Source organism: Rhineura floridana, chromosome 6, assembly GCF_030035675.1.
Source record: "Rhineura floridana isolate rRhiFlo1 chromosome 6, rRhiFlo1.hap2, whole genome shotgun sequence".
In the NCBI taxonomy this organism is placed as follows: Eukaryota; Metazoa; Chordata; class Lepidosauria; order Squamata; family Rhineuridae; genus Rhineura; species Rhineura floridana.
In genome coordinates this window covers 23,888,399-23,913,680 of record NC_084485.1, presented here as the reverse complement: position 1 = coordinate 23,913,680, position 25,282 = coordinate 23,888,399, and the positions used below count along the sequence as shown (strand labels likewise).

General features: G+C 44.6%; 1 pseudogene; it reads right to left on the bottom strand.

Annotated features, from left to right (window-relative positions):
- Window positions 1–17,084, bottom strand: part of LOC133386511 (formin-like protein) — a 126,555-nt pseudogene extending 109,471 nt beyond the window's left edge.
- Between the last annotated feature and the right edge of the window lie 8,198 nt (window positions 17,085–25,282).

Here is a 25,282-nt window from a genome sequence, read left to right as displayed (position 1 = left end):
ACCTTCAATTGGGCTCGGTACACAACCGGTAACCAATGCAACTCCTTCAACACAGGAGTGATGTGATCTCTACGGCGGCCGCCTGTAATCAGATGCGCCGCTGCATTTTGTACTAGCTGTAACTTCCGAACCGTTTTCAGGGGTAACCCCACGTAGAGCGCATTACAGTAGTCTAGGCCAGTGGTGATCAGGGCATGTACCACCGGTGGGAGCAGATGATTGGGAACGTAGGGGCGTAGCCTCCATATCAGATGGAGTTGATACAGAGCTGCCCGACTCACAGCCGAAACTTGAGCCTCCATGGACAGCTGGGAGTCAAGAATGACCCCCAGGTTATGGACCTGGTCTTTCAGGGGCAGTCGTACCCCGTTAAGCACCAGGTCTATATCTCCCAACCTTTCCTTGTCTCCCACAAACAGCACCTCGGTACATAAATTGTAGGTACATGAGGGGATTCGGGGTCTCCTAACAACTCTCAGTACCCTAAACAAACTACAGTTCCCAGGATACTTTGGGGGAAACCATGACTGTTAAAATGGTTTAATAGTGCAACAAAACAATAAAAACATCTTTAAAACAATTTCAGTTCAGATGCAGACTGGGATAAATGCCTCTTCTTAAAAGCTTATTGAAAGAGGAAGGTCTTCAGCGGGCACTGAAAACACAACAAAGATGGCAGCTGTGTAATATTTAAGGGAGGGAATTCCTTAGGAAAAGTACCACAACACTAAAAGCCCAATTCCTATATTGTGCTGAACGGACCTCCTGATGAGATGGTATCACAAGAGGCCCTCACCTGCAGAGCACAGTGATCGACAGGTATATAAGGGGTGAGATCTTTCAGGTATCCTGGTTCCAAGCTGTGCAAGGCTTTATGGACCTGAGAGCAGCAGCACTCTACCCACTTGTGCACACAGCAACTGGTATTCAGAGACATGCTGGCTCTGGTACTGAAGGTAGCAACACTCTTCCTTTCTTTTCAGTGGGAGATCCTCATATGTTTGATTGAGGGTCCCTCCAGATTGGTATTTAATCGCGAGTGTATTCTGTGATATGTTAGTGGCACAGGACCCATCCGCACTATACAGTTAAAGTAGTGTTATATCATTTTAACAGTCATGGCTTCCCCCAAAGAATCCTGGGAACTGTAGTTCATTAAGTGTGATGAGTGTTCCCCTATTACCCTCACACAGATACAGTTCTCAGAGTCCCCTGGGAAGAGGGATTGACTGCTAAACCACTCTGAGAATTGTAGCTCGGTGGGAATAGGGGTCTCCCAACAATTCTCAGCACCCTTTACAAACTACACTTCCCAGAATTCTTTGGGGGAAGCCATGACTGCTTAAAGTCGTACAATACTGTTTTAAATGTATAGTTCAGATGGGGCCACAATATTAGTACATTTGTGGTGGATTTATTCTGCTTTAGTTTGCTACCACATTTTTGCTGTCCAAAGCAGCTATAGGGCAATAAAAATAAACCAGAACACTTGTCAGGATATGAACTGACTGGAAGTGAAGCCACTGACCACCCCAAAACGTTTGCTGGTGCTAAAAGCAGGATTACATATGACCACCCCAATAGCATCATGAGCACAATCATCATGATTGTGCAATAATCAGGATGTCTGAAAGGGCCTTGAGAGAGTTCTGTTTCCTTGTGGTATGAATGCAACATGGAGTAGTCTTCTTGATTCTCTTCATAATGTATGAAGACAAGCAATTTTCAGCAGGGAAGCAAGTATCTTTCTTATGTAGATTTTTCTCCCCAAAGATTAGTTACAAAGTTTCCTGTCCCATGTCTTCCCGAGAGACATAGCAAAGGAAAAACCAATGCAGAGGGAGAGTTTTTGTAAAAGATGTTACTTTTTGGTCTCCTAAAAGATGCTACTGTTTGTTCACAATATCACTGCACATCTGTAGCCAGATGTTGGAGGGATAGGAAAGTGTTTGGAGGTTGTTAACATAGTAAGAGAAGGTAAATGACACTCCTGTTGGTGAAATTTTTCAAAATTATTTGCCTGAAGACTTTTGATTTAGCTGATCTTTCTGACAGCAAATAAATTAATTCAGTGGGTGTGTTGTTGTTTTTACTTGAAACCAGGTACTTGAAAGGAAGAAGTACATCCTGACATTTTTCATTTAGCTTCTAGATGGTATGTTTTTCTTCTCTGCTATCCTTTCCGTGATGCTCAGGACATTTCTTTTCCTATTTTTTCTCCTGCTTCAATGGAAAGCAGGTTTCTCCCAGTGAAATGTCACAAAGACAGATGATTGTTCAGAGGTCTAACAAAATGCGACTGGTGCAGCCAGCTGTAATGAGCCAGATGTAGTGCTGTGAACTGGACTAGGTGGAAACATGTTTTCAATCATGTAAGCATTGGACTGTAGGGCTGGGAGGCACCTGAAGGTCATATAGCTCAATCCCCTGGAACAGAGGAAGGATTGTGCACACTGGGACATCATTAAGTGACAGGCACTTTAAAGTATCATCTGCATTACAGAGCATGTCATTTCTGCAGCTCCCAGTCAAATGTGCTTCTCATCTCTGTCCATTCTTTCTCTCAGTTTGCCTTACAAATTCTTCTTTCCTTTAGGGTGGCAGCTTACACCTCACCCCCCAAAAAATGAGAGCAAGAGGACACACATTTGCATGAACTTTGCATATGCAAATGTATATGTACAGATGAAAGATTAGAAATAATTGCTAGTAGTAGTATTAGTAGTAGTATATTTATATCCTGCCCTTCCTCCAGCAGGAGCCCAGGATAGCAAACAAAAGCACTAAAAACATTAAAACATCATGAAAACAAACTTTAAAACACATTAAAACACAACATGTTCAAAGACGTTACTTAAAAAAGCTTCCAAAACATCTAAGATTAAAAACATTTTTACAAAAGAAGGTTTAAGAACATATTAAAAAGCAATTCTAACACAGGCGCAGACTGGGATAAGGTCTCAACTTAAAAGGCTTGTTGAAAGAGGAAAGTCTTCAATAGACGCCAAAAAGATAACAGAGATGGCGCCTGCCTAATATTCAAGTGGAGGGAATTCCACAGGGTAGATGACGCCACACTAAAGGTCTGTTTCCTATATTGTGCAGAACGGACCTCCTGATAAGATCGTATCTGCAGGAGGCCCTCACCTGCAGAGCGCAGTGATCGACTGGGTATATAAGGGATAAGACGGTATTTTAGGTATCCTGGTCCCAGCTGTATAGGGCTTTGTACACCAAAACTAGAACCTTGAACTTGGCCTGGTAGCAAATGGGCAGCCAGCACCAGACTGAGCCAATTTAAAAAGAAATACAGGTGGGCCCCACTTATATGGAGGGTTCCGTTCCGGACCCCCGTTGTAAAGTGGAAATCACCGTAAAGTGGGACCCCATTGAATATAATGGTGCCGTCACGCGAAAATGACGCAAAAATGTCGCAAAATGTCACAAAATGTCACAAAATGGCAAAATTGGCTTTAAAAAGGTGAAATCAAAGCCACCACATTAGTGGAACGCTGGGAAGCGAAGCACTGGTAAGCGGGGCCCTACTGTACAATACATCTCAGCAAAGCAGGGAAGACTGTGACCAGGTGACCTGTGTGCCAGCTCAGTCTGGTGTCTAGTGTAAGCACTGGAGTTGAATGTTGGCAGAAGCTGAACAGTAACAGGATCCCTGGTGAAGGAGCACACTTTGCCCTGGATATAATCACATGGAGATTCTGGCTTTAGGAAAACAAAAAAAAGCTTACCTTTATTGGAGGAAATACATACTGGATAGGAAAGATCCTATTTCTAGCTAACTAAAGGTGGAGATGCAAAGAGACATGCTTGCTCTCTGCAGGAGAGAAAGACAAAAGAAAAATGTCTCCTGTCCCTAGGTGGGTTGAAGATGAAGGGGAAAATGAAGTCAGCAACCCTAAGAATATCAGTCTAGCGCCTGGAGGAAGGTCAGCACAGATTAGGTCAGAGAAACAGTCTAGGAAGCATGGAGGTCCCCTCTCTATCTACCTTTCCTCATGCAAATCCACCAGCAAGCTGAATTACATCCCAGCACTTCCAACATCTAGGTCAGCCTTTCCCAACCGGTGTGCCTCCAGATGTTGTTGGACCACAACTCCCATCAGCCTCAGCCAGCATGGCTGAGGCTGATGGGAGTTGTGGTCCAACAACATCTGGAGGCACACCGGTTGGGAAAGGCTGATCTAGGTGCTAAGCGAGTGATGGGCTAATTCAAGGCCTCCCCCTTCTGATGCTTCTTTACCTTTAAACCAGGCTTAGACCAAACAACCCTTTAACAAGAGAAGTGGCCTTTGTAAAGTAGGAGACATGGTTCACCTTTCCTTTCTCTTTCCCCCTTCCATCTCTTCTTCCAGCCCTCCTGTCCTGGGCATTTTGCTTCCCTTGGCCTAGTCCATGCTTCTGTTCTGCCAGTTGCTGATGGGGACAAGCATCTGCTTTGCATGCACAAGGTCCCAGGTTCAATCCCTGGCATGTCCAGGTAGGGCTGGGAAAGATTCCTTACCTGAAACCTGGAGAGCCGCTGCGAGTCAGTGCAGACAATACTGAGCTAGATAGATCAATGGTCTGACTCAGTATAAGGCAGCTTCCTATGTTCCTAACCCTGCCAACTTTTGAGAATAGGAAAGCTCAACCAATCACTGCCACAGGCTTTTTCAATACAACCATCATCACCACTATGACCACACATTCCCTTACAGTAGGGATGCCTAATCCTCAACCCAGGGGCTGGATGATCCGCCCCCTGCCCCAAGACCTCCACAAATGATCGTGGCAGCAGGAAAAAACAGATACATGTAAATCGTCCCCACTCCAGTCATCAGACGGATCATTTGATGATCATTTACTGCATTTGGGGGCACACCAGCTCATTCTGTTGAGTGGGGCCCTGGACTTCTGCCCTAAAGTCCTGTTCTGACAGCACCACTGAGCATCTTGCTTCTAGCAGTGCCTAGCCAGAAGCCTCAATGACGTATACCAGCTAGCCAGGAAAACTACAGTCTTGCCATGTTTTTGGTCCTTGGTGTCTAGGTCTTTCATAGAGGTTTAACTTTAAATGCAAATGAGCAAAAGGCCATTACTGTTGTTTTGTAACTCTAGGAGAAGTAATGAGTCTACAAACACAAGTGCCAACAGACTGCAGACAATGATAAGAGAGCAAATGTGGAAACATCCGGCAAAAAAATGTCATTAATATCAACCAGCTTTTTAAGCATACAAATGAAGCCAGCAGACGTGTGTATAAACAGTGCCAGAAATGTTCATAAATGTTGCTTTTCATTATACATTATACATAATAAAATGTAAAATATTCATGCCAAATGAATGACTCACGTAGACATAAAAATATCATCCGTTCAATGATTATTAAGGTAGCTTAGTCCATTAAACCTATTTAGAGGACAGAGCTATCACAGAAATTGCAGATTTGATCAACATGCCAGCTGAGTGATGAATTAAAAGCACAAACTTTGTCTTACCATTTTTTAAAATTCAAAGCACAATCTAACATCTCACTGGAATGAGAGGCAAAAAAGCATTGTTGATTTTTAATAGAATTGGATAGCATCTTCAATAGACCAATACATATGGTCTTGACTCACTTTTCGTCAGAAGTTACCATGGTGAACTTGTCATGGTGAACCTCCACAAGGACTCTTCCCAAATTAAAGCCTTCCTAGGTCCGTTCTACTCATTCATAATCCAGATAGGAAATTGCAATCTAGCTCCATATCTGAGTGAGCCTTGGGCAAAGAGCCCAGTAGTAAGCTCCCTCTTATGTTAAATCATCCCTCAGGCTTATGTGGTATGAATGAATGAATGAATCTTTATTTTTACCCCACCCTTTTTCCAAAACTGGAACTCAGGATGACTTACAAATAAAAAACTACACATAGGTTAAAAAAACATACAAAAATAAACAATTAAAATAGAATTAAACTATTCGCGATATTAAAACCATGAAACATACACTCAAAATACTAAGACAATTTAAAACATTAAGAATAGGACCATAGAACAATACAACAGACCTTATGAGGCCCTATCTTAAACATCTTCTAGTCCAAAAGCCTGTCAGAATAAAAAAGTCTTTGCCTGCCGATGGAAGGATAGCAAGGAAGGGGCTATTTGTGCTTCCCTAGGAAGAGAGTTCCAGAACCTGGGGGCAGCCACCGAGAAGGCCCTATCTCACGTCCCCGCCAATCACGCTTGCGAAGGTGATGGGACTGAGAGAAGGGCCTCTCCTGAGGATCTCAATGCCCGGGCAGGCTCATATAGGGAGATACTGTCTGACAAATAGCCTGGACCTAGGCCGTGTAGTGCTTTATAGGTCAAAACCAGCACTTTGAATTGTGACCGGAAACAAACTGGCAGCCAGTGGAGCTGTCATAACAAGGGGGTTGTATGGTCCCTGTAGCCAGCCCCAGTTAGCACTCTGGTTGCAGCTCTTTGTACCAGTTTAAGTTTCTGAACAGTCTTCAAAGGCAGCCCCATGTAGAGCGTGTTACAGTAATCTAAACGGGATGTAACTAAGGCATGCATCACCATAGTCAAATCAGGTGTCTCCAGGAACGGGCGTAGCTGGCGCACCAGTCTTAGCTGGGCAAAAGCACTCCTGGCCACTGCAAAGACCTGGGCCTCCAAGTTCAAAGCTGAGTCCAGGAGCACACCAAAACTGCGAACCTGTGTCTTCAGGGGGAGTGTAACCCCATCCAGCACTGGCTGAATCCCTATTCCTGATTTGCCTTTCGACTAACAAGGAGCACCTCTGTCTTGTCTGGATTTAATTTCAATTTGTTCATCCTCATCCAGTCCATCACTGATGCCAGGCACCGCTTTAGGACCAGGACATCTTCCTTGGCTTTAGGTGGAAAGGAGAAATAGAGTTGGGTGTCATCTGCATACTGATGACACCAAACCCCAAACCCCCGGACAACCTCACCCAGCGGTTACATGTAGATGTTAAATAACATGGGGGACAAAACTGAACCCTGAGGGAACCCATATGTCAATGGCCAAGGAGTCGAACAGGAATCCCCCAGCACCACCTTCTGGGTTCATCCCTCCAGGAAGGAGCCGAGCCACCGCAACACAGTGCCCCCAAGTCCCATCCTGGCAAGGCAGCCCAGAAGGATACCATGGTCGATGGTATTGAAAGCCACTGAGAGATCCAGCAGAACCAACAGGGACACACTCCCCCTATCCAGCTCTCTGCATAGGTCATCCACCAAGGCGATCAAAGCCATCTCTGTCCCGTAGCTGGGCCTGAAACCAGACTGAAATGGGTCAAGATAATCCATTTCATCCAAGAATCTCTGGAGCTGGGCAGCCACCACACGCTCTGTTACCTTACCCAGAAATGGAATGTTGGAGACTGGCCGATAATTACCCATTATAGAGGGATCCAGGGAGGGCTTTTTCAGCAAAGATGTTACAACTGCCTCTTTTAGGCACATTGGAATTCTGCCTTGTTGTAAAGAGGCATTTACCACTCCCCTCACCCAGTCGGCCAGTCCCCCTTTGGCACTCTTAATGAGCCAGGAAAGGCAAGGGTCTAGCAAACATGTGGTGGCTCTCGCCTCTCCAAGGATCTTGTCCACATCCTCGGGCAGTACAAATTGAAAAGAATCCATTGTTATTGGACAAGCAGGAGCCAAAGTTACATCCCTTGAGACTGTATCAATTTTAGCATCCAAGTTGGAGCAAATCTGAGTGACTTTATCTGCAAAGTGCCGTGCAGATTCTTGACAGCGGGCTGTTGAGTGGTCTATATTACCCTCTTGGGGGCCTGAATGTAAAAGACCCCTGACCACTCGAAACAGCTCTGCTGGATGGCTCCCAGCAGACGCAATGGTGGCAGAAAAGAAAAGTTTCTTCTTTGCCCGCACTGCCATGGAGTAGGCCTTCAAATAGGCTCTAGCCCGTGTTCTGTCAGACTCATTCCAAGTCTTCCGCCAATGTTGCTCTACTCCCCGTCTTATTTGTTTCATCGCCACCAGCTCCCTGGTAAACCAAGGAGCTGGTTTGGCTCCACTCCATGAGAGGGGACGCTCCAGGGTGATCGTGTCCACCGCCCTGGCCATTTCCCCATTCCAGAGGTCAACCAGGCCTTCGTCAGAATCGCCTGCCGAGGTGACAGGAAAATCCCCAAGAGCCATCAGGAAACCATCTGGATCCATCAGTCTCCTGGGGTGGACCATCCTAATCGGTCCCCCACCCCTGCAGAGGTTCTGAGTCCCAGTGAGTCTAAACCCAACCAGGTAGTGATCTGTCCATGACAATGGTACTACAGAGAGTTCCTCCACACCAAGATCACCATCATCCCAACCCACACAGAAAACAAGGTCAAAAGTTTGGCCAGCGGCATGAGTGGGGCCAGATAATACTTGGGACAGACCCATGGTTGTCATGGAGGCCATGAAGTCCTGAGCCACTCCCGACAGAGCGGTCTTGGTGTGGATGTTTAAGTCACCCAACACCACAAGCCATGGGGACTCCAACACCAACCCCAAGACCACCCTGGCTAGCTCAGGAAGGGAGACTGTTGAGCAGCGGGGTGGGCGGTACACCAACAGAATCCCTATTCTGTCCCGGCCACCCAACTTCAAATATACACATTCAAACCCTGAAGACTGTGGGAGAGGGCACCTGGTCAGGAAGATGGTATCACAATAGATCACTGCAACTCCACCTCCCTGTCCCCCAGGTCTCGCCTGCTGTTGCACATAGAAACCTGGTGGGCAAAGCTGGGAGAGATTAACCCCCCAGCTTCATCCAACCAGGTCTCTGTGATATAAGCCAGGTCAGCATGCTCATCCAGGATCAAATCTTGAATGGTAGCACATTCCAAAAGTGTCTGGAAGCTGCTAAATTGATGATGATGATGATGATTACCCACCCTTCATCAGCAGGTCATAAGGCAGGTTACAACCATTTAAAAATCAGCATTTAAAACAGTTAAAGCAAGTTTTTGTTAAAACAAAACAGTGGGGTGGGACCTGACAACAAACATCTCAGGTGACAAAGGCCAGGGTGAAGAGGTGCATCTTCAGCATTCACTGAAAACTATACCAACTACCAATAGGCCCCTCTTGACAGATCTTAACATCAGAGAGGATCTGTAGGGAAGAAGGCAGTCTTTCAGATGTTTGGGGCCCAATTCACTGGGGGTGTTAAACGCTTTCATGAAGAGCTTGAAGTGGGGCCGGAAATGAACTGTCAATCAATGCAGCTGTTTTAGAACAGAGGTTATATGAGTTCTAAAGGCAACCCCAGCCAGTAATACGGCTACTGCTGCTGAAGTTTCTGAGTCATCTTCGAAGGGTAGCCCCAAATAGAGTGCATTGCTATAATCCAATGTGGAGGTCACCAGAGCATGGAGTTCCATGGCCAAGTCATCTCTGTCCAAAAGGGGCCATAGCTGTGAAACCAGTCAGAGCTGGACATAGGCACTCCAAGCCACTGAAGCCGCCTGGGTTCAAGTGGCAATGTTGGATCCAGCAGTACCCCAAGCTATGAACCTGCTCTTTCCAGAGGAGTGCACCCACATCCGGGAGAAGCCAACTCCCCACCTCGTGGATTTGAGAATTTGGAACACCTCTGTCTTTTCAGGATTCCGTTTCAATGTATTGGCCCACATCCAGCCAATAATAGCTTCCAAACACCTGTCTAGCACCTCAACCACCTCCCCTGATTCAGATGGAACAGAGAGATAGAGCTGGCTGTCATCTGCATAGGATGACACTTGACTCTTGATGATAGCTCCCAGTGGCTTCATATAGATGTGGGGGATGAGATGGAACCCTGTGGGACACCACAGGAACTCCCATGGTATCAAACAGTGCTTCCCCCATACCTACTTTCTGGAAATGGCCCCAGCGGTAGCAGCAGAACTTCTGAAATACAGTGCCCCCAAGCCCCACCTCCCTGAGCAGTTCCAGAAAGATACTGTGGTCAATGATATCAAAAGGTTAAGAAGGTTAAGCAGGGCCGCACTCCCCCTATCTTTCTCCTAACAAATGTCATTACACAGGGCGACCAAGGCCATTTCAGTGCCATGTCCAGATCTGAGGCCAAACTGAAATGGATCCAGATGCTGAATCTCTTCCAAGCATGCCAGAAGCTGGACTGCCACCACTCTATTGAGCACCTTGCTCCAAAGGGGGATATTTGCCACTGGGTGATAGTTATTTAATACTTCTGGGTCCAGAGAGGTCCTGTTAAGGAGAGGATGTTGGGGAATTTTAGAGGGTCCTTGGGACTCTCTTCAAGAACTGGGGGCCCCTGAAGAAATTTGTAGACACAGGCTTGAAGCAAAAAGGTAGGCCTTTATTCTTTACAAGCATACGCAGGGTCAGCCTCCCAGAGTGTCTGGTGAGGACTACACTGAGGCACTGTCTGCATGGTTCTTTTATACAGTACTAAGTGTAGCATGTGACATTAGTTCACCAATCCCACAAGTTCCTTCCCACATAACACAACAGTTCCTCCTCTCTGCAGTCTTTCCAAACCAATCAGAAAACATTAGGTAATTCTACTCTATAGTTACATGAACACATGTACAGGTAATTTGTCATTGTCTTAATATACTTCTTATTCCAATATTCTGTCTGTCTTACTAATATCACAATTGTTCTGCTGTCCCCCTTGACTAATGCTCTTCCAGGCCAGTTGAAATCAGTTACTACCATACACTACCTTCTTCTATTGTGAGTGGGCTTTCATGCATACCCAGTACTTTCTATAATTCCATTGTTCCTGATCAGCCAGGCTAACCCAGGTACACCTGGAGATATTACAACATGTTCTTTAACGATACCAGGTTGGGTTTGGCTCATCTCTAGGGTGATTGGAAGTTCATGAGCAGCACAGTTCTATTAATTTGCTACAGGGGTTCTCATTCCTTATATTTTCTCAGAAATCCCATTCCTAAAAGAAAATGCATGGCTATAGAGAAAGGGTTATGATTAAAAGTACTGGACTATGACTGGAGACCGCACAGTAAGAAAGGCACTGGGGGATTCTGGCCAGCCCCAGAGGCTCACAGGCCTGATTTTAATGCTAGGATTCAGGGTTCTCTGTGAGACTGGATTTTAGGGGTCTTCAAAAGCCTGTGGGTCTTTTGCTTAGTTCCTTTTTATTTGTCTTATCTTTCTTAAATATATACTTTCTAATATCTATGTTTATATGTGTGGATATATAAAAATTCTCCATTAAGGATGCACCACTGCCTCCTGCAGGGTGGATGGTACATCCCCCTTTTCCAGTGAAGCATTGAACACTCCCTGGACCCACCCAGTAATTCCCCTATAGCTAGTTTTAAGAAGCCAAGATGGGCAAGGGTCAAGGGGGCCAATGGTCAGCCGCACTTCTTCAAGCAGCTTGTCCACATCCTCAGGCAGCTATAATTGAAATATATCAGTATTCTGCTCTAGATCCTTGTCCATCTTGGCTAGTGAAGGCTAGCAGGACTGGTACCACCGGCTGGGCCAAGGAAGTGATAAATGCCTCCTTGAGTGAGGGAGTAGTCCCTAGCAGCCTCAAGGAGGCAGTAGTGAGACCTCTTTTAAAGAAACCTTCCTTAGACCCAGATAACTTGAACAATTATAGACCGGTGGCGAATGTCCCCTTTTTGGGCAAGGTTCTGGAGCGGGTGGTTGCCGGTCAGCTCCAGGTGCTCTTGGATGAGACCGATTATCTGGATCCGTTTCAATCCGGTTTTAGGCCTGGTTTTGGCACTGAAACAGCCTTGGTCGCCCTGTACGATGACCTCTGTCGGGAGAGGGACAGAGAGAGTGTGACTCTGTTGGTTCTCCTTGATCTCTCAGCGGCATTTGATGCCATCGACCATGGTATCCTTCTGGGGAGACTCGCGGGGTTGGGAGTTGGAGGCACTGCCTGGCAGTGGTTCCGCTCCTACTTGGCGGATCGTCGCCAGAAGGTAGTACTTGGGGAACATTGCTCGACACCGTGGGTTCTCCAATGCGGGGTCCCGCAGGGTTCGGTTTTGTCCCCCATGCTTTTCAACATCTACATGCAGCCTCTGGGTGCCGTCATCAGGAGTTTGGAGTGCGTTGTCACCAGTACGCTGATGACACGCAGCTCTAGTTCTCCTTTTCATCTTCTGCAGGTGAGTCTGTGGATGTGCTGAACCATTGCCTGACCGCGATAATGGACTGGATGAGAGCTAATAAACTGAGACTCAATCCAGACAAGACTGAGACACTGTTGGTGAATGCCTTCCCTGCCCAGATGGTGGATGTTTACCCTGTTCTAGATGGGGTTACACTCCCCTTGAAGGAACAGGTTCGTAGTCTGGGGGTTCTTTTCGATCCTTCCTTGTCTCTTGAGGTGCAAGTGGCCTCGGTGGCAAGGAACGCGTTCTACCACCCTCGGCTGGTAGCCCAGCTACGCCCCTATCTGGACAGGGATGACCTCGCCTCAGTTGTTCATGCTCTGGTAACTTCTAGGCTGGATTACTGTAATGCGCTCTACATAGGGCTGCCCTTGAAGACAGTTCGGAAGCTCCAGCTGGTGCAAAACACAGCAGCCAGACTGCTGATGAGGACCAGCCGGTCAGAGCATATAACACCTGTCCTGGCCCGTTTGCACTGGCTACCCATCTGTTTCCGAGCCAGATTCAAGGTGCTGGTTTCGACCTATAAAGCCTTACACGGCGTGGGACTGCAATATCTTGTGGAATGCCTCTCCCTCTATGAACCTACCCGGTCACTTCGCTCAGCATCTAAGGCCCTCCTCCAGGTACCAACCCATCGGGAAGCCCGGAGGACAGTTACTATATCTAGGGCCTTTTCTGTAGTGGCCCCCAAACTGTGGAACAGCCTCCCCGAAGAAGTACGCCTGGCGCCTACGCTTCTATCTTTCCAGCGCCAGGTTAAGACCTGGCTATGCTCCCAGGCATTTTAAGCGTTTAATGTTATAATTTTAAATTTTCTACTTTCTTTGTTGCTGCTTGTGTTCCTTGTTTGTAGGCTGGTTTTATTGTGATATTTTGTATTTTAACTTTTTTGTACACCGCCCAGAGAGCTACTCACTATGGGCGGTTTATAAATGAAACAAATAAATAAATAAATAAAATATCCAGTGCACATGGAACAGGCAGTGCATTGGATGACTCCACTGGAGTTACTCTAACTGTGGCATCCAACTTTGTCCTAATTTGAGTGAATTTGTCCCTAAAGTGCCTCCCAATGATGTTGTTATAGCAGACTGCTGAGGATATCAGAGCAACACTTTCTTGGCCAGATGACAAAAGCCCATCTGCCCCTTAGAAAAGCTCTGCCCGATGGCTTCTTGGGAGCACAGTGGTGGTAGAGAAGTACACTTTCTTTGCCGCTGCCACCACCACCATGTGGTAGGTGCAGTAATGGAACCTCACACATGTTCAGTCAGGTTCATACCAAAATTTACACCATCTACACTCTAGCCAGATTTCCAAAGTTATTGATGAGGAAACCATGTACAGGTTGTAGCCAAATAAAGACACAAATAAACATTAATTACACATAAGCTTAAAAACCTATCAAATACAACAATTTTAAAAAAGGAGAAATATCTTAAATCTCAAGACTGGCCACATGCACAGCAGCCTTCACTGTGAATTTTGCTTATTAAACATTACAAGCCTCTCCATACTGGACAGCAAATATTTGATCTTATCATATCACTAAGTGTAGGATCTAGGACTGTTCACCAGATTTGGCTGAGGCCCAAAATTCAGATATTTTCTGGGCCTCATCCAAGTTGGATTCTGAGAGCTATGGATCACCATGGGTCAGATTTGATTACCCAGAGTGACCTGGGGCTGTCAGGGGGTGGGGCATCAGGCAGTTAGAAGAGGCCGCTGATGTTCTCCTGCCTGTCTGATGAGCAGAGGCAGTGATCCTTTGGTGGTGCGCATGCTGTTTTGTAAGGGGCTTTCCTTCAGGATTGCTCCCGACACCCAAGAGCTAGGGGGATGATCCTGGTGGATGCTATTTTGCAAAATGTTTTGCACAACAGCATACATCAGGATCTGTGCTCTCAGTTGGGGGGAGGGAAGGAGATGCAACATCTCCTTCCCCCGCCTCATCTTATTTTAATCAATTAAAAAAATTTACCTTAATTAAACATGAGCCTTGCCCCCAAACTTATTCAGAAGTGTCTCCAAGCCAGCATGGGTGATCCCTGGGTTGACACAGGAAGGGCAGGCCTGATCCAGATTAGAGCCATGGGGTGGATAGGGAGGTCTATGCACAGACCTAGTGCCCAGGTTTCTCTAAGTGTTTTTGCCAAGGTGTTTCATACAGTTTACAATATAACTTAAAGTGTATGGTGTCCTTTACCCAATGGCTGATGCAGATGCAGAAATGCTGCACTCTAGGGATTTTCTTAAATCTCCCTTCCAAGAAATTAGACTTCATTGTCTGAAAACTCAGGGCTGTAAACGCTTTGCAAGAATAAGGTAGATTTAGCTTGGATAAATATTTCTCTTCCCCATGGTGTAATTTTAAAATGGGGAAAAGCAATAGAAAAACTGGATAAAATAATTGCATCCATATCCTGTCCTACAAACAGATCTTGGAGCTGTGCTTTAATATTGCATCAGCTAGATTGAATTTGAATGGCAAAAAGGGCCTTTGAGTAGAATCCATATTTCCTCAGTAATAATTTACTATTAGCAATCCAGTATTCTGAGAAGATGAATGTGACTGCTCTGCTATACATTGTTTGACCGGTTCATTTGCCAAATACTTTAGAAAGAAAATAACCCTCAAAATAAAATATAAAATCAGTATTACTCTCACTTCTGTCCACAAATAGACCATGGGTGTTCCTGATGGGAGACCCAATAAAATACGAATGCATTCATTCTGTACTAAGTCCAACTGCCTTGGCTCCAGAAAACCCCAAATCTCCATCCCATATGTCATCTGAGGAATTACCTTAGCAGCAAAACTTCTTAGAGCTGGCAACACAAGATTCCCACCCTTCACTCTGGCAAATTTTAACACCAAGTGCATTGAACTTTGAACTTTTTGTTTGTTAGTTTGCTGGTGACTGTTCCATGAGCCATTTTGAGAAAAACAAATCCCCAAATAGTTAAATCTATTAGACTGTTCCAGTTGGTGACCAACTAATAGCGATTTATGTTTAATCACACGGTTGCCAAATACCATAACTTTGGTCTTAGCATAATTTATGCATAACTGTTCCTTATAAGATATTTCCCCAAATGTTTTCAACAATCTCTTCCTACCAATTTGTGTCTGGGATAAGAGGACCATATTGTCTGCACATAGCAGTATATTCCATTTCCATGGACCTACAGCTACAGGAAAGTTGGATTTATCAGCTAGTTGGTCAATGACGTCATTCATATATATACTGAACAAAAAGGGAGCTAGTAAATAGCTTTGTCTTACCCCCTTGGTTGAGTCAATTTTGTGTGCTCTAGCACTGCATGCAGTTTCATCACATGCAGGTCACTAAAATGCTAAGGTGACCTATGTACTCCACAGTCACAGCAAGGGCATTCCGGAGTGATCATGTTGATGACTCTATGCTTGTCACCATTTCACAATGTGGTGAGAGCCTCAACAGGAGTGCCAGTCATGTCGGCCATAAAAATCCCCAGAGCATTCAGGAAGCCATCAGATTCCATAAGTCTCCAAGGGCAGACCATCCCAATAGGTCTCCCATCTCTGCAGCATGAAATAGCCACGTTCAACCTAAACCTCACTAGGGAATGGTCTCTCTGTGACAATGGACTCACAACAAGCCCCCCGCCCCAATCAATGGATTATTACCAATCCACAAAGACCAGGTCAAAGGTATGTCTCGCCACATTTCTCACAACGCCCCAGAACATTCAGCATAGAGTCACTCCATAGCATTGTGGGGAATTTAAATGGAGGCTGCCCAATGTGGGGGAAGCTCAGAGCATATGTTAGTATTGGGGGGGCGCTAGGGCACTGGGTCCCTGGCAATTGCCCTAGGATTATGGGTGCTAATGGCAGGCCTGACAGGCTACATAATTGAATGGTTCCTTACAACAAAAACTCTCTACACAGGGGAAACTAACGTAAAACATCATTTAAACAACAAAAATAAATACAGATAATCATTAAGGGAACTGGCTAATCAAAAATTAAACAGCTCCAAAGGCCTGTCAACACAAAAAAGTCTTCAAGAGGTACCTGAAAGTCAAAAGTGAGGAGGCCTGCCAATTCTGTGCTGAAAGAGTGTCCCACAGCATGGGACCAGCAACACTAAATGCCCAACTTCTACTTGAGGCCATTCTGGCCTCTGTAACTAAGGGACAACTAATAATTTTCAAGAGTTTTAAAGTGGTACATTTGCACATTTTTTCTTTTTATGTCTTGAGTTTTCGGAAACAGGTTTTACAGATTTCTGAAGCACTGCCAAAAAAAGAAAAGGGAAGGGAAAGCCTGCAAAACCTGTGCATGTGAAATAAAGTTTCACTGCATAAACCGTGATGCTTCTCTGTAGAAAATAATGCTTCTATTGTACCATCTTTCATTTGCACACAGTTGCCTCTCTTCAGCAATAGGAAAGCAAGCAGCCAGCACCCATCCTCAACAGTATTAATTAACACACGAGAGCAACAGACAGTCCACTCAATATAACCTACGTTGCATCATTCTCTGCAAATGAATTAAGCCCCAAACCCAAATACCATACTAATATAAGACTGTATATTGTTTTGTTTTTTCTCCAAGCAAAGCTTCTAAAGGACTCTCCCAGGTAGATCTCAATATATTAAACCAGCACACATTCTCCATGGCTGTTGCATGCTGTCACAATGGGATGCAAGAGACGGCGTTCTTTACCACAATAACAACAAGAAGGAGTAGAAAAATAGCTTTGTTACAACTGAAGCTACAGACCACTTCATCAGAGCTGACAGTGCTTGGTTGGGTATTACGCAGCCTCAGCATTACTGGCATGATGAAGTACCAAAGAGCAAGGCCCATGGAGAAGCCCTTTGCAGCAAAGGGACTCATCACAAGAAATATGCTGAGGTTTCCCCGACTCTCATTCCGCATAGACCCAGATCCCATTTGAACATGACATGAAAAATAGCCTGGGCAATAGAGAGGAAGATGCCCCCACCAAAAAAGAAAAGCCCACTTTGAAAAATTGCATTTTGATGCACAGGCTCCCAGGATAATGCTGGTTTGTGCTGTGCAATTTATATATAGGTGATCTATTTGAAGAAGAAAAAAGATCTCCCCAAAGGCAGGCAGAAGGATGGGGAGGAAGGTTGCAAAGGGGAATGAGGGAACTTGTAAAATGTCTCCATCTTTCTTTAGTGTTAAAAATGACAGAAATGCCAACCAGCTGGACTCACAGCTACAAGGCATAGGAAAGAAGCTGCTTTGTAACACACATCCAACTAATTGTCCATCCAGTTTTGTATTGCCCACAAGCGGAGGCCTTTCACATCACCTGCCACCTGATCCTGAGGATGCCAGGAAGCAAAACTGAGACCTACATGCAAAGCATGTGCCGTACCACTGAGCTATGGTCTCTTCCCTAATACTGCCCACCATTAGGAACATAGGAAGCTGCCTCATCCTGAGTCAGGTCATTGGTCCATCTAGTTTAGTACTGGAGATGCCAGGGATAGATCCTGAGACCTTCCGCCAGACGTTCTACCATTGACCTACAGCCCTTCACCAACAGATTCAGCAGACAGTTCTACCCAATCCAAACTGCAGTGCAACACAACTGCAAGCCTACATCAGAAAAAGGCCATGTAGAGCAAATTGCTTCAGGCATAGCACCACAGGTGAGCCAAGTCAAGGCAAAAACTAACAGAGATTATTAACATGATGTTGTTTGGCCAATCCTGTGTTAGGCGGATCAAAGTTTGGGAAAATGCCACCTAGGTTTGAAGAATCTGTCTATTTTCGTTTCTTTCGTTCCACATTTTTTAAGTCTTAAGTTCATCTCACTCAATTTTCTCATCAGTTTTCAAAAATAAAATCACAGGAAAATTCACCGTTATTTTCCTTCATATTTCTCCTAATATACCCCTTTTGTGGTATATTACCTAATATGCACATAAGGATGGAAAGATCTGTTGATTTCGGTTCTCTGAGTTTGTCATTTTCTTAATCTTAAATGCAGTTCTCCACATTCCTGCAGCACTTGTGCAGTAGATTTTTTTAAAAGTCCTCATGAAAATTCTCCAGCGTTTTAGTGTGAATTTCACTAATATGAAAATATTAGTCCTTCTGGGAGGAAGGGTGGGATATAAATCAAATAATAAATAAACAAATAAATATAAATATATTCATTTTTATGCATATTTCCCCCTAATATATCTGTTTTTTAAAACTTTGGTTAGAGAACTACATCGCAAAATTCAAATGTGTGAATTTTGAAGGAGGGTTGTGCGTTGGTTCTCATGTTGTTTTGGATAGTGCAAAATTGATAGATTTGGCTTTAAATATAAACTGAATCAAATTTCTCCCCCACCCTTATATGCACATTTTAACAAGCAATTTTCCCTGATAGAATGAATCTTTGTATCATATTTTCACTAAATATGTGTTTTAGCATACTTTCCCCTAACATATGTTCTTTTGTAGGGCACGTTTTGGTTGGAGAACTATGTCACAAAAGTCAGAGAAGTGTGAATTCTAAAGGAGAGTTGCATAATGCAACTCTCCTTTGGAATTCATTCCTCTGAATTTTTGCATTTCAGTTCACAGATTGTTTTGGAAAGGGTGTGTCAGATTGGTGATGTAGGTATGCATTAAAATGCAAACAGAACAAATTTCTCCCCCATCCCTAATGCCACCCCTTCTTCAGCAGAGAAAAAGGGGGCAGATGTATGGCAATTATTATTGTTGTTGTTGTCCGCCTCTCATCTGGAATGTGGGTCCCAAGGTGGATTACATAGATTTAAAAATACAAAGCGTACATAAAACCATACCAAAATTAAAAAATACAAACACATACAAAGAGCCATACATAAACAAATCCATAAAATCCTTTAAAACATCCGTACAAAGGGGTACATATTTAACCAAATGCTTGAATAAAAAGATGGGTCTTCAGCAGCCATCTATAAATGGGAACAGAGGGGGTTGATCTTACCTCATGGGGAAGGGCATTCTATAGTCTAGGGGCCATGACAGAGAAGGATGTGACAGCCAGGCAGCTGAACATTTCCAGCTAGACTTAGATAAAACTGGGCAGAAGTGGCTTGCCAGGTGGGAAGGAGCCGCCATGGTAGCATCCTGGCAGAGGGGACACTGTTAGTTACTGGGAGGGAGAGGGAGGAAGTAGTGGGAGATCAACATGGCGCAAACACACCAACAGGAGTGCCACATTTGCTCCACGTGTGTGTGTGTGTTTTGCTTGTCCTCTGCTATACTTTAATATTTGGGCTCATTTTTCAGCAGTAGCTATGGACCAGATTTGACTGTACTCTAAATCTTTATTTTATTTTAATATGTATTTAATACCTTATTTTAATTAAGGATTTTTTTTGGTTTATTTTAAACACCATATATTATTTGACCGATGAATTGTTTATTTATTGTTCTCTAAACCACTTTGTGACCTTCTATGCTGAAAAGCAGTCTTTAAAGGTTGGAAATACATAAATGAATAAAATTAAGGAGTGGGCCTATGGAGATAGGGGCCAGATCAGTTCTTAAAAACATTCATTGCATTCTGTGAGACAAAGCAAACAAACTGTACTTTGGAATACGGGCTGTGGAGGATGGTGGGCACTACCAGGGCTGGTTTTAAAGGGTGGCCAGGTGGGGCCCTGGCCCGAGGGCCCCTGAAGCTACAGCAGGCTACAGGACCACCATCCCCCTGCTATCCCCTCCTTTACCTACCTTTCCATTGTTTTTTGTGGCGCGCAGATTTGCCATCAATTAAGATGGCGGCCGAGGTTTCCTTAAGGGGCTGAAGCCTCTGCCGCCATCTTTGCTGATGGCACGCATACATGCTACACGCGAGCATTACTGCCATCAACAAAGATGGCAGCAGAGGCTTCAGCCCCTTAGGGAAACCTCAGCCGCCATCTTGATCGATGGCAAACCTGCGCGCACTGCAAAAAACAATGGAAAGGTAGGTGAAGCGGGGGGATAACGGGGGGATGGCGGGCGGTGCAGAAGCTCCTGTCTTGCGGTCCATGGATGCTTAAGTTCCATGGATCGTGGAGGGGGAGCGGAGGCGCCCAGGGAAGGCTGGTACCCAAGGGGCTGGCCCTGGGCACTACCCCCGCATCAGACACCAGGGTCACCAAAGGTAGATGGCAGGGTTATGCCAGTGGTATGCTTAGCAAACCCTTTCTGTGACCTCCATATACATGACTGTCTTTCAGTCCGGGGGGGGAGAATAAGGCATTGCATTAAAGTTCACTTACACTCTCTGACATTAGGTGGTGCAGCCTCCACCAGCACAGACTTTGTGGGTGTTCATAGACTATACAAATTGTAGCCCCCAAAAGTGCCCCCCAACTCCGCATACATCCGGCCCATCATAATGATGGACATTTTGCGAGCGATCAAATAATAAACAGACTATTGAGCGTTCAGTTATCAAAACATTGTCTGGTCAACATGACTGGCTTCTGCTACCCTTTTCCCCCTTCCCAGCATACCACAAACTGTTATGATTTTCAGAGAACAGCCACAATACCTCTATAATGCCCTTTGGTTTGCTTTATTTTACTTTATATCTATTTATTTGTAAAATTTTAACTCCATCTCCGAGGCAGAAACTGTCATTCCATAATTGTTGCAAACCGCCAAACCTTGTGCTGCTGGCTCTTTCAGTGCCGTCACAAAGTTCTCCCGAGCCATTTCAAATGTTTATTACTTAATGAACTACATGTAAAATAATATAGAAAACTGTTGACATATCACTGCATCTGTTCATTACCAAGGTAATAATGCCCTGTGTCTTTTAATGAGTGATTAAAATTATCCAAAGTAATAAGAACCGCATTATCATGTTGCTTATTAACATGATAATCCAATTAGCCTTGTGTTGAAACAATGATTATCAAGCCATTAGACAGTGGCACCTAATTATTTTAGAGACAGTTTGGTACGCTCCAGCTCACAGGTCTGTATGCTTGACCTATCTTATTCAGTGGAAAGAACCAGTAAGCGCTAAATCAAAGATGGAGAACCTGTGGCTCTCCGGTTGTTGTTGTACTACAGTTCCCATCATCCCTGACCACTGACCATGTTGGCTGGGGCTGATGGGAGCTGTTGTCCACAGTATCTGGAGGGCCACACGTTCCCATCCCTGCACGAAATACTTGTTGGACTGCTTAGAGATTCACTCAAGGCTTTAGGCCAGGAGCGGGAACCTTCAGGCCTGGGGGCCAAATGCAACCTTCTAGGCCTCTCTATCTGGCCCTTGGAATTCTCCTCAGGCCTCACCCTAACTGACCGCAATTCTCACTCCAAATATTTTTGCCTGGCTGGAATGTATTTGTGAACTGATAATGCCCCTTGCTTGTCTAGAAAGGGGTATGTGAGCGTACGTAGAAACTGGCCTACTGTACAATGGTAAACTCTACATGTGTTGCTCTGCTCACCTTTACCTCTGGCCCCAAACACACACCTTGGAAGGGAATGTGTCCCTCAGGTTGAAAAAGGGTTCCACATCCCTGCTATAGGAAGAAGATTCCAACCCACAATTGTATGAGCAGGTCAAGGAAGCCACAAGAAGGCCTCATGCTGACCTTCCTCTAACCCAGCCTTTCCCAACTAGTGGGCCACCAGATGTTGTTGGACCGCAACTCCCATCAGCCTCAGCCAGCATTGCCAATGGTCAGGAAAGATGGGAATTGTGGTCCAACAACATCTAGTTGGGAAAGGCTGCTCTAACCTATTCCGTTGATTGGCCCCAAAAGCATGATATACTGGCAGGATCTCCAAGAAACGCACAAGCAGGACATGAAGACAGCTCTCCCCTCCCCCCACCCTGGCATTTCTTGCCAGTATCTAGTATTCAAAGGTGTGTTGAATAATACCCTTTTTACCCTTACTAGGGGTGAATGGCACTGGCAACATAATGGTTGCTTCCAGTTCCCAGTCGACCTGTTTATTGCACATTCATCCTGATTTGTTTGCAGGGAGATTTATATGGTGTCACGTCAAGCCATTGTTATCCAACACTGTCCAGTGCATTTCCCCATTACTTTCCTTACTGCCAAGGTCCTTTTTTTTTTTTTGGAAGAAGGTTTGTTGCATAAGTGCCAAATCCACTCTAATTTTGTATCCTGAATATGTGATTGAACCCCAGTCACAAAATAGCAACCAGCTGGAAGTGCCCAGATGTTTAACCACCACAAAAGCAGTCAGGGGGATTTGCACTCCAAAAGAGAGGGGAGGGATTATGTGATCCCAGTCCTCTTTGAAAGCTTAAGCAATCACCAGCAGTACATCAGATCTGGCTCTGTGAGCAAAATAGTAATGACGGAGGAGCTACAGGTCTCTCCTCTCCATTCTTACCTGATAAAGGCTTGGGATAATCCACCCAAGCATAATGAAACCAGAACATGTGTCACATCTGCTGGGACACAGTCCTAACACACACACACACACACAACACCCTGTTTACTGTGATTCGGCGCTTGCCTTTCTGACACTAGTGGCAAGCAATTTCCTAGGAGATGTTTTATCATTATTCCTTGCTCCGTTTGGCCAAGCACTTTAGCTGCCAAACACTTTGACAAAGTGTAGCTGCCGACTCGATCGACACTATAACTCTGCTCATGGAATGACCCTGTTTCAAAAGGTCTTATGACACCTAACCAATATTCACAGCCCATCTGGCTTATGAGCATCGCAGAAATGTGGGTAAAGAGACAGTGAGGAATCGGTGATTGATTACAACTGAGTCATTTTTCATGGATCTTAAATGTTTGTCTGATTAGACATCTTGTCTGCTTTCACTTAGACCTTGTTGCCACAGTCATAAGGGCTGTAGCTCAGTGGTAGAGCTTCAGCATGGCATGCAGAAGGTTCCAGGTTCAATCCCCGGCATCTCCAGTTAGGGCTTGGAGAGACGCTTGTCTGAAACCCTGAAGAGCCACTGCCAATCAGTCTAGACCAGCCTTTCCCAACCAGTGTGCCTCCAGATGTTATTGGACCACAATTCCCATCTTTCCTGACCATTGGCAATGCTGGCTGAGGCTGATGGGAGTTGTGGTCCAACAACATCTGGAGGCACACTGGTTGGGAAAGGCTGGTCTAGACAATACAGAGCTAGATGGAACAATAGTGTGACTCAGTATAAGGCAGCTTTCTATGTTCCTATGTAATCCCACAAGCAATAGCTGTGTACCCACATGCACATGGATACAGACATGCATTGCCATTTATATCCCATCCCTACTGAATTTTGTTTGTTTCTTTGTTTCTTTGTTTGTTGAATTTCTCTCCTGCCCTTCCTCCCAAAGGATCCAAAGGCAGCAAACGTAAACAACAGAATTTAACAAGAAAAATAAAAGCATACTAAAAAAAACAGTTACAAACATCCCAAAACACAATTACAGTTAAATATATTCTAAAACACGGCTTAAAAACATTCTTTCATCAGCAGTCTTCAAGTTGCCAAGAACGGTCTCCTTCAGCCATCAAATGCCTGGCTCATTCCTCCTGAATGTTAGTAGTGATGTAGACAGACATACCTCACTGAGGAGGGCATTCAACAAACAGGGATCCACCACTGAAAACGCCCTGTCATGGGGCAGCGCTGGTAACAGCACCACCAACAGTGCCTCATCTACCGATCGTAGGGTCTAAGGTGGTTGATACTAGATATGTCTATTATAGATATAATGGAGGATGCTGTTATTAGATCTGCTAGTACACCTGCACATGTGAACCTGCATCTTACATATAGGTTCATTAGAGATGGGTGAGAATTTCAATTCAGTTGCATTTCAAGCAGAATTTATCAAATTCACAATTTCTGAAACAATATGAGAACTGAAACACAACCTTCAAAATTTGCATTTATTAGGATTTACACACGTTAAGATTTACTAAACATTTACAGAAATGCATATATTAGGGGAAAGTGTGCTTAAAATGAATACATGAGTGAAAATAACATGCAGAAAGGCATGAAATGATGAGAAATGGCTTGCAAAAATGTGTACCTTTGTCAAAACTGCCTACAAAAATGTGTTTATTTGGAGAAATTTGCACTAAAATGGTGGAGAATTTTCATGAGGATTTTTTTTAAAAAATTCACAGATTGCTGTAGAAACGTAGAGAACTGAATTTAACATTAGAAAAATTAGAAACTGATAAAACCGAAACAGACAGATCTTTCCACCCCTAGTGCTCATGGACATATTGCTTTACTGGAGATGACTGCACTCCACAGACATTGTTGCAATGTACATTATTACTTTAAAAATACCTACATTTATTTGGCTTATAACAAAGAACCAGCGAGTGCCAACCTAAATTAATATAGATTATTTATTTACACAAAATGTCAGGGAGTAAAAAGGCTTTGTGGCTTGAAGCACCAGTAAAGAAAGAGAAAACAGCAAAATGGATAGTGAATCATTCATTCATCATTCATTGGCAATCACTCGTGGCTGAGTAAGATTGTCTTCCAAGATAAGGTCTTTGCTTGGAAGACGCCTGTACATTAATTTGTTTTATGTGGGGAGATCGGCGCACGACGACCAACACACAATCTTGACAGAAAAAGGCTTTGATCCAATGGCATGGATACCATGACGATTGGAAGCTTTTATCTGCTGCAGCCTTCATCCGCCTTCACAGCCGTTGTAACGTACACATTGTTATCCTCCGCCTGTTCTGCCATTGAGGACTTTCTTGGATTGTTCTTTGTCTGGTTCCTCTCCTTTGACCTTACCGCCATGGGTGACCCTGCTGGGAGTACATGACTCCCGACGGCATCACTCACAGGGTTCATTGGAACACACAAGCCCACTCACCACTGCAAGGTGACGATGTACACAGGCTACCCACACCCACATTGCCTGGACCATAAGCTTGAAAAGTTCATATAAGAACTTAAGAACATAAGAAGAACCTGCTGGATCAGGCCGATGGCCCACCTTATAAGTCCAACTTATTGTTCTCACAGTGGTCAACCAGATGCCCCTGGGACTTGAGGGAGGACCTGAGTGCAAACAGCACTCTCCTCTCCTACAGTTTCCATCAATATGCACACCAGATTATTGTGGGAAATATCCCTGTACAGCATCTAC